This window comes from Pieris napi, chromosome 18 (assembly GCF_905475465.1).
Source record: "Pieris napi chromosome 18, ilPieNapi1.2, whole genome shotgun sequence".
Lineage (NCBI taxonomy): Eukaryota > Metazoa > Arthropoda > Insecta > Lepidoptera > Pieridae > Pieris > Pieris napi.
In genome coordinates this window covers 10235531-10249622 of record NC_062251.1, presented here as the reverse complement: position 1 = coordinate 10249622, position 14092 = coordinate 10235531, and the positions used below count along the sequence as shown (strand labels likewise).

The window sequence follows — 14092 nt, the reverse complement described above, 5'->3', positions numbered from 1 at the left end:
TTTGTCCCTACCACTCTACCAGAGTCAGACCGAAACGCCTATATGTTTTGTCCCGCTCCAACACGCACCGCCCACACGTCACTGACCACGCCTAAGAGACAAGGAACGACGTATGTTTACTGTCCCGTACTAACGCCCCTGCGCCGCGTCACCGATCACGCTAGATCGGTGTGAAACCGCAGTATGCGCGCTATCCCGCTCCAACCTATACGGCCGCACCTAACTACGTCACCGATCACGCCACCGAGTGAGAACAAAGGAAGGAATGTTTCTAGTACAAATTTAACTTATAAGCGATAAAAACGTTTGAAAAATAAACAAAACTAGACGCTAAATCGTAACAATAACTCCTAGATCTTATTTATTTATCCTTCTAGCACTTACCGCGCCGCGCGGTTAGCCACGCGGCTCGTCCTTTAAAATCCTTCCAAGTCCTTTTTGAATTTTGCACCACACTTTGTCACTTGGAATTTAAATAAAAAACGCCGTAAATCACGCACGTAATTAAGGCTAATTAGCGCTGTGACAGCGCAAGTAATAATAATAATTTACAAGCAAATTATCGCGGAGCAATAACACGCATGTATACACGTCCGCTCGCTACGAGTACCGAACGACGAGCTCTGGAAGGGCATTAAACAGCTCAACATTCCCACACCGACCCAACTCTCTAGTCAGCCTTGCCTCGGACCTTGCCATGAGAGCGATCTCCTCCTCCCGCCATCTGCGCTTCACAGCATTTGGAGCGGCCTCCACATTCGCCTCAAGGGGATGTGCGGCACGCTTGTGCACACCTAATCCCCTGTTGGTCCGAAAGACCCTCCCACAAACGGGGCAGGTGCAACCAGGCGTCGCCAGCCCGGAAGCGGCTTCGCCCGATCGACCATCCCGCGGTGGGTTTATCGCCGACCCCGACCCCAGTGAGAAGTCGGGGCTCACGTTATAATTTTCTTCATTATTGGTGTCAGTGATATATGTTCAACCCCCGGACGCAGACTGCTAATCCAACGCCCCAGGTCCGCCCGGTAATTTTCGTTATACCCCAATCCTTAGATAACTACCGGACTTGAGTGCTCGCCTAAAGATGGAAGGTTTGCAGCTCCATTAGGGGTAACACTGGGAATTTCGCCCAGTGTCAACACCTGGATTAACGTCAAGGTGTCAGACGTTCCATGCATCCTAGGGAAATCCAGGGACAAGCCTGACTGAACCCACCACACCCGGCCGCGGATTAGCGCAGCTTGATGTGGTGGTCCCAGCGGAAAACGCGTTAGGGCTCGAGTTATTTGTAAGAGCCTCCGACGAGCCTGTTGTACGACCCTCCAGCAGTCATGGGTGTATATATGATCTCGGAGTACTCCCTCCCCCCTCATTAGACATTGGCGGCGGTACCATGAGCAGGCTGAGGATAGGAGTTGGACGTCACGGGCCGTTGCCGACCCGCTCATCCCGTTACAGGCCCCGACAGTGTTTTGCTTCCATTGATCCAAGCGTCTTCTGGATCCGCTCAAATCGGACATCTGTGGGGGCCTGGAGGCCTGGGCCTTAAGAGAGTCGCATAGTTACTCCCGCCGTTTACCCGCGCATGCTTGAATTTCTTCACGTTGACATTCAGAGCACTGACTGGGCAGAAATCACATTGCGTCAACACCCGCAAGGGCCATCGCAATGCTTTGTTTTAATTAGACAGTCGGATTCCCCTTGTCCGTGCCAGTTCTGAGCTGACCGTTGAACGGCGGTCGTACAGAACCGCGCCGAGCCGCACGCCGCGAAGCGTGCGTCCGTCGCGGCCTTACGGCTAGGAAGATCCGCGGAAGGTCGGAACGTGGGTCCGGATTCAGCACGAACCGCGCGAACGCAACGAGCATCGACCAGGCCCGGCACCGGCCGCATCCACTTCCCGTCCAAACTATAAATTATAAAAATTATAAATAATTCGGTTGCTCGATTATGGCACAGAGTGCCCCACGCTTTTTCACAATAATTATTATTGCATTGTCATCGACCTTTGACAGGTGCGCAAAGTTTGAATTAAATCTGTCCGTTAAAAGTGGGTCAAAATCGAGTACGAAGGAGTCGGTTACATATGTATACATACATACATACAGGTGAAGCTAATATAAAGCGTGTAAAAAGGAATTAGACGAACAAAGAATTGAAATCAGAGAAACCGGTAAAAACGTCACGGAACAAGTTACACAAAACATTACTAGCATTTTTGAGGAAAAATTTTTGATTTTGGAAGAAAAAATTGGAAAATTGAAAGACAGAGTGGAAATCAAGAAAAAAGAATTTATTATTTGGAAAAACAAGCAAGAATAAGAAATGTAGTATTTTTGGTATTAAAGAAAAAGAAACATCTTATAAAAATTTCGAAGAAAACATAATAAAATGGATTCAGCAATATTTCTCTATAAAACTGAGCTCCAACGACATCCAGGGGATAAGAAGATTGGGAATGAAAGGAGAGAGATCACGTCCAACTGTAGTAACCTTTACTACACTGAGAATAAAAATTGAAATATTTAAGCAAAAAGGAGCGCTGTAAGATACGCAATACTATAAGTAAGAAGACTTCCCTAAATATGTGCTTGAAAAAAGGAAGGAGTTACAGGAGCAACTGAAATTAGAGAGGGAAAAGGGAAATATAGCTATACTAAAATACGACAAACTGATAGTGTCAAAGCACCAAAGTAAAAGAAAATTCCGGCCATCACCTGAAAACACCACACAAACTAAGGGTCGATTCGACCAAACTTCAATTTATACACGAGTAACTATACCAAGAATAATCTATTCCATGATTTTAATCTCGAGTAAATCCATAGTCGTTTGTCCACGTAATCGATAGTATAATTGTGCTAGGAATAACAATACGCGAATAGCAAGAGAATGGTGAACGAAAATAAAACTCGGCAAATAAATGTTGTTCTACAACGGGACAGTGTAAGAGCATACATCATGTCAACTCGATTTTGCCGTATTATAGTGTGAAAAAGTAGCTTTTAACAGGTGTCAAACGACAACAAAAAGTTTTTATTTCTTGTTTGTTTGAGGCTTTCGTCTAAAAAGGAACTTCTGTTGAGCCCAGTTGAATTTCATTCTAATATTATAGAAAATAAAAAATCTTAAGAACAAATAAATAAATAATAAATTGTCTAAACGTTTCATTATACAATGCTAGACTATTAATTTAGTGCGTTGCGTTGACTTGAAATTAAAACACAGAATACATATTTGTGAAATGACAGAAATCAGCTGATTGGACTGACTGACGCCATTAAATTATTCTAGGAATAGCTGTTATTCCGTGCGAAGCGGCGGTATAGTAGCAATTCCCGAATAAGTCCACTATTCTTAGAATTTGTAGTTGGTAAAACGTAAAATTGATTTACTCTCGATTAACTGACGATTTATTCTAAGATTAAGATTTACTCTTGTTTGGTCGAATCGACCCTAAAACAGATAAGCACACTCAGGCTACTAAGATAAACTAGACAGCAACCAGGAAAGACAATCACTAGGTCAAACAGCATTACAGAAGGAGTCATAAAACCCAGCATGCTAAATTTCTTGACTAACAAAAGTACAACCAAAACTAATAATAAACACAACGTCCGAACCCTCTCATCGTATGACCGTTTGCTCCAGTTTGAAGAGGCTATAAGAAATATAGCTGGTCAAAATTGGAGTAAAGTAGCTGAAGACAGAGATAAATGGGCGTCACTGGAGGAGGCCTACACCCAACTTGGTGTTCCAGTAGATTAAATAAAAAAAATAATAAAAAAAAATATAGAAATATATAGAAATTTAGGTACACATACAATTAAGTAAAGGAAAGAGAAATTATACTAACATAGATTTAACTAAAATAAATTGTAAGAAGTGTAAACTTAAAATACTGGTAATAAAAGGCATTTTTATTTTTTTATTTTATTTATAATTTGATAAAAACTCCATAAACCAATATGACAGTGGTGACTTTGCATCACATCGGACAGTGGTGAATCTACGTCTAAGGGAAAGGACATTAGCATATTTGCTTCTAAGCACGTTATTTACCGGTGTAATGTACAGTGACTATTCCAAAATTATAAATGTTTAATAATTGGCGACTGTAATACGCCACTTGATCTAATATTTTAGGTAATACTTGATTTTTCTGGCAATCGAAAGAAAACGTAACTAAATCATCTCTTTTTTTCTTTTAGTAGTCGATAAAATGCTCTGGCCTTCAGCATGTGAACCCTTTTGTCAGTCATTAAGTTTACTTTTTCACTTGGGTCTGTTGATTTTTTTATGCGTTCAAGTAGCTCATTGTATAAACATGTATCTGTTCGGGGACTTAAAATCCAAGATTGTAGAACCTATTGAAAATTGATCTGAAGTAACATTCACGTACTTGGAGTTCATTGATCTCATTATACATTCTCAAAATTTTCCGTATATTTAGAAATGATGGCAGATACTTTCTTAAAACGGTAGATCTGCAATAATGTGATTCTAAACACTTAAAATATTCAATGAATCTTTTAACTGCACTCAATTTCTGAGTATTTATCGCTGATGTATGATCTCCACCCCTTTTTTCTTGAACTACGGATCCTGTGCGGACAAATGTTCGAGATACTTTTCGTATTCTGTGCTCGGTAATTCCCAAAATTTTAATAAAAGCTTTTTGGCAAACTCTTATTAACTGCACTGAATTTCTCTTTCGTACACATAATTTTGTTACGTGTTGCGTCGGCTGCCGCTGTCCAACTCTTGGCCGGCGTCTTTTGACCTTTGATACACGGCAGTGTTTTAATAAAAATGCATCCTGGTCTTTTTTATTCTTTGACCTATAAAATTCTTCACGGAATTTATGTATATCCAACATCGTTAATTGGCAACACTTAAATTGTTTGTTTTCGGCATCATGATTACAGCGAGGCTGACTCGGGGGCATTTTTGCAGAGTACCTACAAAAATAAAAAACTGATACACAAGTGTATTCTCAACTTTAACTTCTATCAAAGATACCTTAATACCTATTCACTAAATACACTTCACGCCATCGTGAACACGCATGTGATGCAAACCCCATGGTTAAGTGAAAAAAAGTTAATTACTTTTAAGTACAAAAATATAAAAACAGCAAATTCGAGCCGGAATCGCGCACGAAGCTTAAAACATACAAGACCTAAGATTTCTCATATTATCGAAACATATTTTTGCGCTGATTGTACAATCATGTGTAAAGTTGCCGTTGGATAAGAAAAGGATAAGGATTAAAAATGCTTACCTTTCAACCTTCGCCCTTGCTCGTTTCCACGTCTCAGGTGATCTTTTCTTCTTCCTAGCGCGTTCTGGAGTCACTTCCACTACATTTCCTTCCATGTTTAATTAGTTTTATTTCAATATTCAGTCTTAAAACGCAAAATAGTTAGACGCAGATTCACAAAGAAATCACAGCAACAGCCATTTTGAATATACTGATTTTAGCGGTCTGTGATTGGCTAAAATGGACAATGGCGCGTTTGAACTTGATTTGTTTGGGACAATGGTCTTTTGCTTCTTAGCTCAATTTATAGACGAGGCTTCTGTCTGAACATTTTCAGTTTCAGTTTCCTGTAAATTATCAGGGGTTTCCTCTGTGGGTACATGTTCGACCTCGGAGTAATATTCAGGGTACACGGTATCGTCGTAGTTTTCAGGATAGTATTCTGATTCTGGGAAGTTAATCGTCCTGCAGTTCATTATAAAATAGTTGATTCATATTAGTGGGTCTTTGAGGAGGAGCTGTCCTCATAGAAACATAATTTTTTAGTGTACTATTTAGTCTATACGGTTCTTGTGTTGGTTGTATGCCAAATTTAAATTGATTTGGTGGATTTTGAAATCGCTGAAAGTTTTGGTTGGGGATTCCAAATTTGAATTGATTCTGTTGGGAATTAGGTCTATATGCAGTCGGTTGAAATGGTGGCCTATGACCTGTGGGCTGTAAGTAGGGTTTATGTCGATCGATATAAATGTTATTCACATTCATAAGATTTTGGCGAATCTTCAATCATTCTTCTTTCAGAAAAATGTTAAGATCCTCATCCCAATCAACCCTTTCAACCCAAGTTTTTGAATGAATATTTTAGCTTGAACAATACTAGGTGCGACCTAAAGGGTCGAACAACTTTTGTATATCTGAGAGGATATTCCGCTTCGTGATAATGTTTTCTTCATCGACTTCCGGTAGGTTTAAGTAGTATTCAAATCGATCATTCCCTAAATTCCATTGAACCCCTAGTGCTTTATTTATTCCATCTAGTTTTAAACCGAAATGAGCTTTAGTAGTTCTTTCATCTGGTTTTAAACTTTGCATAAATTCAGTATTATTAGAGGACCATTTCTTCAACTCGAATCCTCCTCTACGTAACAATTCTTTTAAATCATTGCTTTTTTAACGTCATCACTTCCAGACGTGCAATCATCAACATAGAAATCTTCATTTAATATTCTAGCTGCTTCAGGAAACTTATCCCCTTTATCAAGCGCTAGTTGCTTCAAAGTTTTTAATGCAAGATACGGTGCTGAGGCTGTCCCGAACGTTACAGTAAAAAGGCGATGATCACGTATGTCATTGGATGGATTTTCTCACCATACTACACGCTGGTAATCAACATCATCTCTATGAATTTTTATCATTCTATACATCATTTGAATATCTGAGACGAAACAAACTGCATGAATACGCCATCTCATGATTAAATAATACTAGTAATAGTACGTACATTCACATAGGGAATAATCACGCTTATAAAACTAAGGAAGCCTGAGCGAGCAAAATGTACAGCCTTGGCTCGTACATACTCCCCCAGGGAAAAGTACAAGATAATATGTAGTGCTTTACAAGATGAATCCATTATATGCTTAACAGTCTCTAGGAAATGCTTAAAGCCTTTAAACTTATGCTAACACTTGTTACACCATTCCACTGCACTATCAATAACACTAAGACCTATCGGAGTCCGGTCCCGGGTGGGTTCTTTGGAGCCCACTGCGAGACTGGCTGCCACTGCTGCTGCCAATGCCGCTACCGATGTTTCCTGCTGCACATCAGTGGTTTGCTGTATTGGCATCATTGCTATGGTTGATGGTATCTGCTGGACAGGTGCTGCCGTACCGGTTCGACGAAACATCCGAAATAGTAGAATCGCTCCTACCACGACGAAAATGCCCAAAGGCAATATACTGATGTACGTCATGGAATGTCACACTGCTAATTATGGGAGCTTCCTTCCGCATATGTTCCAGATCCGCGCCTATTTTATCACTACTAACGGTGTAGTTATTTTTTTGAATTTCCAATAACATTGACGATAAAGACACATTTATCATATTATTGATTGAATCCATATAAGGCGAATACACCATTGGCCCAGTTTTGAGCACATTCTGATATTCATTATGAGCATAAATGACGCCTTTCTTGTTTCGTAACATGCAACCATGTCCTATGCTTATTAGTCCAGTCGTATTTAATTGTTCTGTAGAAATTTGATCGCCACACATAATATGTAATGGACACCGGTCACAACAAAAGTATAAATATGTATTCTTTCTATTCAGGTCAATCCATTCGTTATCGCATGGCATTTTCTCAAATTGACATTGCTTTTTTTATTCCTGTCTTACATAAGTTATCTTCTGCCTTCATATGATGAAAAAGCTTAGGTAAGTTACAATAATAAATATCGGAATAATAATCACAACTTGATAGTAATTGATTTTCTGACATTTGTATATATGAATTTTTTTCTTTGTTTATTGCGACGAGATCTGACATAGGGACAATTTTGACCATCGTCAGTGTGTCACTCTTATAAGGAACAGAAATCACCTTAAATATTTCAAAACCATCTCGGCTGGCAAGTGGAACCGAGATTTCCAATATTAACTGCTCCTGAAGCATCCTTGCCTTAACCCTTTGAAATTTATATGTATATGTTACCAAATTGTGTTTGACCATTAGTAATGTGCAAAGAAAGATCTGTTGAAATATGATTAGATATTATATTTAACTGCTTGCGCAATTGTTCCGAAGAAATAAGGTTAAAATTTAATCGACCATTGTAAATATCTGTGATGGTGTCAATCAGATACTCCTGCATATTTTTTAAATTAGCAAGTACGTTTGTTGCTGAGATGCTGTCAAGTGGAAACTGAGTAATACGCTCTAGACTATTGATTTCAGTAACTTGAGTACTAATTGCCTTCTTCACTTCGTTTGCGTGTCGATTTATTAATTTTCGTAAATTATAATTGTCTTCCTGTGACCGCTTCATGAGATTGTATTCCGCTTCCAGAACAGACGTCTGATTTTTCCACAGGTTTGCTAAATTCTGCTCATTCTCTTTAACTAAAGTGATATCCTTTTGATATTGCTCAGCGAATAATTCATCCAATACTCCGAATAGGGCGTGTGCTGCGTAACCGACACCGTGCGTAGCGCGTGCCCGGTTCCTGTGTAAGCAACACCTGATCGTAGTATTTGAGTTCCTCGAAGCCATGACGTAATTGGTTCATAGTAATTTCGCAATGTGTTTTTTTCATTGAGTGCAGAACACATGCCTTGTAAAGTTTTATAGTATTGTTCAAATGCCTTTTCTCCTTCCCAATAGGGAGGGGTTCATGTCATAGTAAACAACAATTTTCCATTTTTCTTGAACGAATTGCATATTGCTTATTTTGTCTAAGTATAACCCCTTGTTATTGTTGAATGTACTTAGATTATAATTTGCCGGATGCGTGGCTGATACGTTTGTTAAAAAATATATGAATGAAAGCATTATCGTTAAAACGTTACCAAGACCCTTTCGTACTACGGGCCGTGGTTTTGCTGATATATGTGGCTCCTTATTTTCGGCTGCTGTTTTACTACTGTCCTGCACTGGTAAGGGACTTAATTTGACAATAGGACGTTTGATTATTCCGTTCTTTGTCTTTAGCGAAACTACTCTTACGATATTGTCTGTGCCCGGATGTAAAATCTACAACTCTGCCCATAGCCCACTTTCCGGGAGGTTAATTAGCGTCGTGAATGGCACAAAGATGCCCATACCGCTAAAACAATAAAATTCTTTATAAGTAGTGTTTTAGGGTGCTTACATAAAGAAACAGATTTCCGGTACAGACAAATCTGTACGGGTCGGTACCGATCGGTACAGTGTTGACTCGCATAAAGAAACAGGTGAATCTGTCCTTAGTGACAATCATGGCCTCCAGTTCGTCGGACGAAGATTTTTTACTTTTAGAAAGTACTTACGTCAAATATAGAAAGAGAAGAACAGTTAGTGTATCTGATATTAACAGAAAAAGAACTAAATATGGAACATATTATCATTTATTCTTAAAAGATATAAAGGACGATGAAAAGGAGTTTTATGATTATACAAGGATGACTCAAGAAACATTTTACTACATATTAAATTTAATCGAACATCGCTTAATTAAGAAATGGTGTAACTGGCATGTTCAACCAATTTCACCTGAAGAAAGACTCGTTATCACTATTAGGTAAGTAATGAATAATATTTATTAGTATAAAAATATGCGTAATATAGGTACTGGGTGGTATAATTTCAAAATGAAATGTCTTCTATACCGCTTATAATCGGGGTGTCCACAGCCAATGTTCAAAAAAATTCCTTGACCTTTATTCATTCAGTAGGCTAGTATGTTTTATTTGTAAGTAGTTTTAATCACAATGAAAAATATATTCTTCTGTGGCTAATTGGTTGCTTATAACAGCAATATTGTCACTCGAAGTTTGTGGAAGAGTTATTTCGTTGCAGGTCTCTGGAGTACTATTACGGGAAACATTACTTAAATGAGAGTAGTTTGACATCGAACTAGGGTTACCATATTGCAAAGATTGGTACGCGAACTCGTCGACGACGCTTTGAATGCGGTTTCTAAAAGAAAGTAGCATGTGCTGTGGAATTTTTTCAATGTGTGGTATGAGGCTTTTAAAAAATAAAATATGTTCGTTGTCTGCATCTGTTGTTCTATTCTGTCGGGATTTTTCCTTATCTTGTAAAAATTTCAGTTTTTGATGCTCAATGTCCAATAATTTGTCATTGATTGTTCTCTTCGGCCTTTTCAAAGCGATTTTTGAAACAGGCATCGCAGGAGACACTGTTGGTTGGTCACTCGCATCATTATCTTCCATGTTGCTTGGTCCAGGTGAAAGAGAACAATCATGGTCATTTGTAGTTTGGGTGTATTCTGTTTCACTATCAAGGCTCACAGCACTATTTGAATGAGATCTTTGTCGCGTCAAACTTCCAGTGGTTAGCCGCGCCTTCACCATAGGTTTGAGAAAAAGTAAGGGTTTAAAATATGGCCATTTGGGATATACTGTAGTTGCCTCATCTCCAGAGCGAGAAGGTGAAATTTTTCCTAACTCTACCGCAAATTGATCCCTTAGATATCTCCATCTTTTTCTTATTTTACTTTCTGAAACAAAAAAGTACTGATATGTAAAAACTTTTTCCTACAGAGGTCAAATACAATTTTATTGTTGTAAATATCAAGGTAAATAAATTTAAAAATACTTATTTCTTTCCAGTTCAATCAATTTAAAAATAATTATTTATTTAAATCCCAATTATCAGGTTGGGTCTTATACATATAGAACCCTGGCAAGAAATAAGTATTTTTAAATTAATTTAACCCGATGTTTACAACAACAAAATTATATTTGACCTCTGACTGTCTCATAAAATAATGAGCAGAATCATCCCTCCCACGATTTAGCGTTAATTTTTGCTTTTTTTACATCCTGTATTCAGGGTGTAATAGTTAAATGTGTTTTTATTTTCAGATATCTTGCAACTGGAGAATCATTCAAATCGCTTTCAAAAAAATTTCGTATAGGAGTAACAACATTAACAAAAATTATAGAAGAGACGGTTCTAGCAATATGGGAGGAACTGTATACCATACATATGCCTACACCCACCAGAGATATATTTTATTCAATATCTAATGATTTCAATAATATTTGGAATTTCCCTCACGTCATAGGACGGTAAACATGTGCGCGTAATGTGCCCAAAAAAATCTGGATCTATGTTTTACAACTATAAAAAATATTTTTCTGTGGTACTGCAAGCAGTAGGCGATGCCAATTATAAATTTGTAATGGTAGAAGTCGGGGGCTATGGTAAACAGAGTGATGGCGGTACCTTTAGAGCATCAGATTTGTATCAGTTTCTAAATGAAAGAGAATTAGATATTCCATCGCCCGCTTATTTGCCTAATACCCAAGTCTCTGTTCCTTACGTATTTTTAGCTGATGAAGCGTATCCTTTAAAAACATATTTAATGAAACCCTTTGGGGGACGTGATTTAACAGTGGACCAACAAAATTTTAATAGTCGCTTGTCCCGAGCGAGAAAAACAGTGGAATGTGCATTTGGTAGATTATACTCAAAGTGGCGTTTGTTATCTAAAAGCATCGAAACGGATATTCAACTAGCTGATAAGATCGTAAAAACTATGTGTTTGTTGCACAATATAATTATTGATAAAGAGGGTTTTGAGCGAAACTTGACTTCGGTAAATATTGTTAGACGAAGATGGCACAATCAAAGACTGAGTCCGCCTAGTAATGTTGCTACAAACGTCAGAAATAATTTTGTGCAATATTTCAAACATAATCACTTATTATATAATTAAATTGGGTAATACTTTATTATTAATATTTTATAACTACAAAATTAAAATAAATCGAACTGATCATTGAAAGTACTCACCATCCTGTTTCATTTCCAAACTGATCTCTTTCCAACACTTATCTGTAACATTTCTGTTGCTGTGGAACTTATGAGTTTTGTCCCATAAACATTGTTTATCAAACACTAAGGCTATCAAAACTTCGTTATCCAAATCCATTTTTAATATTATTAAACACACCCTACACCAGTAAATGCTTAAACCCGTATGGCACGGTCCAGGTAGTCGGCACCGACAAGTTACAACCTGTTTCTTTATAAGTGAGTGAATAGGATTATATTGAAATATTATACCTGCGCTGATCGGTACCGACCCGTACAGATTTGTCTGTACCGGAAACCTGTTTCTTTATGTAAGCACCCATAGACGGGTACAAAATTATTAGACAAAAAAGACCTAGCCCACAAATGATGCAGATCTTAACAGGACATGGGGCGTTTGCTGAATACCTGCACAGATTTGGCTTAAAGTCAGATCCGTCGTGTACGTGCGACTCACAAACGAGTCAGACAGTGATACATCTCATTGTAGAATGTCCTGTATTCGGAGCCTCCAGGTGCGATCTCGAGCAACAAATCAATACAAAGGTAACAACCGAGCATTTACCGGATATATTAAAAAACTTCAGATCGCAACTGGAAGATTTCTGCAGTAAGGTAGTGAGATGTGTCACTCGCTGCAACAAGAGCGTAGCAGAGGTGAGACGGGCCCCCACTGGCCCATGAATATAAAATAGAAATATGTGTATTTTTATGTATGGATATATATGTATATTAGGAAATCTCTTAGTGTATGTGTGTATGTATATGTTTCTACAAAATATATGTACAAAATAAGGTCCCGCACCACAAGAGTCGGGGATAGTGAGAAATTTATATTTAAAAAAAAAAAAAAAAAAAATGGCAACCAAATCTTGTAATTTTAAGTTTTCTCGTGGTTTCTGCCATTTACTACGGGATGTCAAGGTGGGCAAGTATTCCGACTGCCACCTCTTCCATATATCTTGGAAAGTTTTCTCCACTAAATTCCATCTTGTTCGTAAGTCATTCTCGGTGGGCAACAATGAAAGTGTCGGCCCTCCAGTTAAGAAATGAGCGGGTGTTAAAAAGTTTATGTCCTCCGGGTCTTCTGAAATTGGACATAAAGGCCTAGTATTTAGACAGGCTTCTAACTGCGATAAGAATGTTGAGAGCTCTTCATACGTAAGTTTTTGATCTCCGATTACCTTCTTTGTATGAGCCTTAAAACTTTTTACAGCTGTTTCCTATAATCCGCCAGCAGAGGACCATGCAGGTGCATTGAAATGCAAGGTTATTTCCATGTCCGTAATTGTGGTGGCAAATTGTTCACTTGTGAATGCACGTTTTAACTCGTTATACTCGGCTTCAAGTATACGATTGGCACCAATAAAATTTGTGCCATTATCACTATAAATATGTTCCGGAGCCTCTCTTCGGGCCGCCATTCTTTTTAATGCTGCTAGAAAAGCCGAAGTAAGTCAGATACTACTTCTAAATGCACTGCCTTTGTAGCCATGCATATAAATACGGCTATGTAACCCTTTGTGCATTTGATACCTCGTCCTTTGCTACTCCTTATAAGGATAAATCCCGTAAAATCAACTCCTGTATGCTTAAACGGTCGTGTCGGATTACACCGAGGTTCGGGCAAGTCACCTATTAATTGATATTGCATCCGAGGGTTATTTTTAACACATGTTACACATAACATTAATCATCTCTTTACTGCTTTATTACCACCCACAATCCAGTACTTCTGTCTGATAAGTGATAATTTTAGGCGATGGCCGCCATTAAAAGTATGCGAAATTATGATGGGATGTTGCATGTCTTTACTAATAAAGGCATTTCGTAACCTTCCCCCCACACGAAGAAGGCCATCCTCTCCAAGATATGGATTCAATGTAATTAGTTTACTTTTATTAATGCTCTCCTTTCTTCTCAAGTTCTCAATTTCATAGGAGAATTCGTCTTCTTGTACGTGACGAATTATCTTCCATTTTGCTTCCTTGCCTTCAGCTGATGTAAGATGCCGTTCCCTTCTACCCTTATTTTTTGGTAAAAGCCGTAATATCCAGGCAACTATTCTGATTGCACGAGAGAAACTACTGCAATTTTGTATGATTCCCTTTACTACTTTACTATGTACGATTTACAACCGTACAGGTATTTGCAATGTAAATGACACCATGCAATATGATTTGCTTGTGTGTTCATTTCCATTATATCTTATTATATTCACTTAAGTTAGTCGGCATTCAGACTTCGTACCGGGCGCGACTCTTATCTTAATCTTTTTT

The 14092-nt window shown here is 38.3% G+C and overlaps 1 long non-coding RNA gene across 1 annotated transcript; it reads right to left on the bottom strand.

The window, feature by feature from the left end:
- Positions 1–9681: 9681 nt before the first annotated feature.
- Positions 9682–12127, bottom strand: LOC125058824. Its single transcript, XR_007118535.1, has 2 exons — positions 11793–12127; positions 9682–10491 (listed from the first exon to the last, which is right to left on the bottom strand). It is a non-coding gene; the product is annotated as an uncharacterized LOC125058824 (long non-coding RNA).
- Between the last annotated feature and the right edge of the window lie 1965 nt (positions 12128–14092).